We start from the raw sequence: 4,449 nt of genomic DNA, 5'->3' as shown, positions 1-4,449 counted from the left end.
CCGTCCCCCCCTTTCCGGGTAAAAAAAACAAAACAAAACAAAAAAACAGCCACGCAGCGGCGTGTGGGCCCCAAAGGTGCAGGTTCCGTGGCGGCCGGGAGCGATGGCGTCACCCGGTTCCCCCGCGCGGCCACGCTCACTCCCACAGACTGCACCCCCAGGCACACGCTCACCATCACCCCACACACCCGCACACTTGCCGACACAGGCTCACAGACACGCATTCCTAAACACGGTGCCATTCAGACACGCTCACACTCACCTGGGCACAGACACGCTCACATCCCTCGCACTACACACTCCTTCACATACCGGCCGACACACGCTCCCGCACAGCCGTGCACACAGCACACACGCGCGCTCACACACACATTCCTCACACACACACGCGCGCGCGCGCAGGTGGGTGGGGCCAGAGGTGACTCAAGCCATCTGGGCCTCTGCTCTCTTTTATTGAGAGGGGGGCCGTAGGAGCATTTGTTTGGTTGGAGTTTCCTTTCCTTCCTCGCTGGGCTCCTCCCACACCCAGGAAGCCGCGCTCAGTCAAGTGTGACAGGGTGGCCAGTGTGCCACAAGTGCCCCGACTTCGCCACTGGCCCGGGCGCCCCGAGTGGACGGGATTCCGCTGCCCGCGCACTGCTCTCCTGCGTCAAGCTCGGGCCTGTGCGCCCGCTTCTCCGGAGGCCATGGCCCCGCTGCCCCCCAAGTCGTCAGCGGTACCCCTGGCCCTCTAAGACCTCTGCACCCCGCCTGGCGGGGCCTCGCTCTCGGGGAGGCTCCAGGCCAACTCTACCCATGTTGACGAGTCAACACTGGGGCAACAGAAAGGGCTTTTCGAGAAGGCTTCTGAAGATCCCTGACCAGAGCTGAGGCCAGTGTGACCAGCGCGGGCCAGTCTTCCTTCTTGTATTTCTCCAATGACTCATGTGAGTAGAGGCAGGAAGTCCAGCATCTCCTCCGGCAGCTTCCCCTTGGAATGTTCCAGAACCCTGGACCGTCTGCACAGGCTGCTGCAGCCATGGGGTCTGGCTCCATCAGCCCAACAGGTGTCTGTTCCCCAGCCACCGCAGTGGGGGGGGGGCCTGCTCCCCAGACCCAGGTTGCAGTGGCACCCCCGCTTGGGCCACAGAAGGACACAGCTCTTTGAGTTCAGAGCAGAGAACCCGAGATGGCTGCCCTCCCCCCCACCAAGCAACCATGTCAGGGTAACAGGCCGGCTGCAGCCAGCCTTTGCACACAGACCCCCCCGGCCCTGTGCTGAGCCGAGGTCCCCTCATGGCGGGCTTCCCTCCAGAGCCCGGGGTGTCCTTTCCTGCCTGTGAGACATTATGGTGACGCTGACCTGAAAGGGTCAGGCCGTGGCTGCTTCGCTTGGCCCATGTCCTCCCAGGTCCCCAGACCGGCTCACACCGCTGTCCCGGGACACTGCGGGCCAGGGGCTCACTCCCCGCTCCTGCCTCACATTATAGTGCAAGGGCTCTTTTTAAGACTCTGCCAAAATAAGACTGCCAAAAATTCTCTGGGCTGGGCTATTTTTGGTCCTTTTAAAATAAGCAACAAGGTAGAAGTTTCGGAGATCCATCAGAGGGGTTTTCTGGGACTCCGGCGGCTCTCTACCAAAGCACGTTAAGCAACACCGAGAAGGAACTGATTGAAGATTCAGGCACGACCCTGGTGGAGCCCTCTGCTGGTGAGACCTGCTCCTGCTCCTTCCCTGCCACCTCTCCTTTCTCCTCTCCAACTGTGTGAGCAGTTTTGGATCCCCAGCTCTAGGGACTTGACGGGGTCGACAGCACGATCATTTTGCCCCAAACGGGGCAACCGCTCTGGGGGCGGGTCCTCTGGCCTCTGCAGGTTCAGGCGGCCTAGCAGCCGTGATGGGCAGCAAGGAGGGCCAATCACAGCCCTCCTCTGCCTTTCAGAGGCCGCCCTCTCGGTTCCCTATGGCAACGCGGAACAACAAGCTGACACCATTTCTGGACAAAGAAATTTCTCCCGGGGATTTGTGTAGCATTACATGTTCTGTTTGCTGTGTTCCTGGGAGAAGTGCACACGGATATTAGAGCCGGGGCTCGGAAGCCAGTCCCGTTTGTTTTCCAGAGAAGCGGGAAGCGTAGTCATGGTTAGTGTTAGGGGACTTCAGGCCTCTCCCTGAATGTAATGATCAGGCCTTCAAGTGACACCCACACAAAGACCATGGGTCCCCCGGGGGAGGTCTAACTTGGGCTGCAGGACCCTGTCAACTTCTCCCACTGAAACGTGTTAAGTGTCACCTCAGGAGGGACCGGGACTCACGGCAAAACAAAACCAGTGATACCAACTGTCCAGGCAGGTGGCTTCCAATCTTTGTGAATTTTACAGCACAACCCAGTCGTGTATCATGTATGTGCACATACACACACGTATGACAGCACTTCACCTCAAACATGTGATGTGCTCTATTTTCTAGTCCATTCTGTTTTGTAAATACCGTTGTGACCCTCTCTGTGCGCTGTTGGTTTGTAACCTGAAGTTTGAAAACATTATCTTGGACTGAAAGAAGGGCTGAGGATGGTGGACTGGGCCCCCTGCATGCAGGGGGTGGTTGGCAGGGGAAACCCCCCTCCCCCGCCTGCTCCCCGGTGAGTGTGCGCCGCCCCTGCTGAGCTGGGCAGCCAAGGTCACCATCACCCCCACCCTTCAAGTGGACCCTGGCTAAGGGCAGAGGCGCAGCGGCAAAGATGTGGGCTACCTCTGCCCCTCTCTGGACAGGGGTAGCAGAAACCAAATGCAAAGGAAATGGGGCCCAGCGAGGCCCAGGATGGCTAAGGTGTTCAAACCTAGCCAGGGGTCTTGTGCAAGTGACAGACAAGAACAGGGAGGGTGGGAGATTTAGGGAACTGGCCACATGAACTTTTAATTTTCTCTCATTTCTGTGGGCCACTCAGGGAGATGAAGGGGAAGACCCATTCTGGGATTTGCACACGTGTGCGTGTGCACACACCATCTCCGGCACTTTCCCCCCAATCCTCCAGGAGAATCCAAGCACGGGGTGAGGCCAGCCTCCTACAGGTGCCTTGATTGGAGCCCCATATCCACCTTGACCCTTAACACGTTCTGAAAATTAGATTCAGTCTCACCAAGAAAAAGGGATATTTTTCTGCAGGCCTCATGGGAGATAGGGGAGAGGGTTTGCATCAAGAACCACACAGCAAACTCATAAATCCTGCTTTGAAAGTCCTGATGCCTGCCTTCAAATCCTATTTAGAAGCTTCACCTCCTCTGTGTAATCACTGACCTTCTCCCTCAAGCTGCGGGTACGCCACAGCCCCTTTGCTCCCCCCACCCCGACGCCCCCCTGGGAATTCAGCTCCAGCCTCAGCTGGCACACACGCAGCGAGCCAGCCGGTGGCTGGCAGAATCCTACCGCCAGCTCATCCTACCCCAGCAGACTCCTAGGAAGTAGGCTCTGCTCCTCCCTGCTCATGAGAAATGAGGAGGGAGGAGGTTATTAGGTCCAAATTAAGTCTTGGATTAACGAGATAAAACGTTTGAAAAGGACAAGAATCGTTCTATTTCATCAAAACTGCAATGTGACATCTCACTATGAGTAAAGGCAAATGGGGTGCCCTTCCCCAGCTCTCAAGGCTGGTGGCGATGTGCCTGAATGTCATATGATGCCAGATCAAAGCCATTGTCCCCTTGTTCATTAGTGCAGTCAGTCAAGACCTGCTTGTGGTCAAGACCCTCCAGCTCTCTTCCAGCACAGAACCAATTAAATGCTTGCCCTTTTGGAGCTTACCTTCTAGCAGGTGAAAACAAAAAAACTGCAAGTGAATTTATAACAAGAGCTCTGGAGCAAGCCAGAGCAGAGAAGGGGAAGAGGGAGGCCTGGAGTGAATGGTCAGGGAAGGAGGCAGGTAAGGTGCCAGATAAGACACCACTTGCATGTAGGCGTAAAAGAAAAGAGGAGGGTACCATGTGGCTATTAGTGGGAAAAGCATCCAGGAGGAGGGAACAGCCTGGGCAAAGGTCTTGAGGTCAGTAAGCATTCGGGAGGCCAGTGTGGCTGGAGCCAAGGAGCCAAAGTCACAGAGGATGAAGGTGAGGGTGGGGATTAGGGTTCAAGGGAGCTGGAGACAAAGGGCCTTTCAGGTCATCAAGAGCACTTTGATTTTACTCTGAGATGGGGACCACTGTAAAGTTTAACTGGCAGCTTATATTCTATCCACACTAGCCCTACATTTGATCATACTTCATTTTCATTCAGCCAATAAACATATGCTGAGAACCAGGCAAATCTGAACAATGGGACATTTTCTTGTTACATGATAAACGAGATCACCATTGATGAAGCTTGGTGCAGGCCTGCAACTACGAACACAGACCTCCCAAGTGTTAAAAAAAGGAGGTGACTCCCTCTCGACACAGTGACCGCATGTCTGGGACTCTCTTCCAAAGAAATAATAT

General features: G+C 55.6%; 1 protein-coding gene across 3 annotated transcripts in view; it reads right to left on the bottom strand.

Moving 5' to 3' along the window:
* The window catches only part of TRAF3 (TNF receptor associated factor 3), a 111,022-nt gene extending 110,689 nt beyond the window's left edge, over positions 1-333 (bottom strand). For all 3 annotated transcript variants that reach the window (XM_025869318.2, XM_025869323.2, XM_025869324.2), the window contains exon 1: positions 263-333. The gene's annotated coding sequence lies outside the window, so the exon portion shown is untranslated. The remainder of the gene's footprint in view (positions 1-262) is intronic.
* Between the last annotated feature and the right edge of the window lie 4,116 nt (positions 334-4,449).

Source organism: Callorhinus ursinus, unplaced genomic scaffold, assembly GCF_003265705.2.
Source record: "Callorhinus ursinus isolate GAN/ISIS: 27379988/994484 unplaced genomic scaffold, GSC_fseal_2.0 scaffold8, whole genome shotgun sequence".
NCBI lineage: Eukaryota > Metazoa > Chordata > Mammalia > Carnivora > Otariidae > Callorhinus > Callorhinus ursinus.
This window is presented reverse-complemented; position numbering and strand designations above follow the sequence as displayed.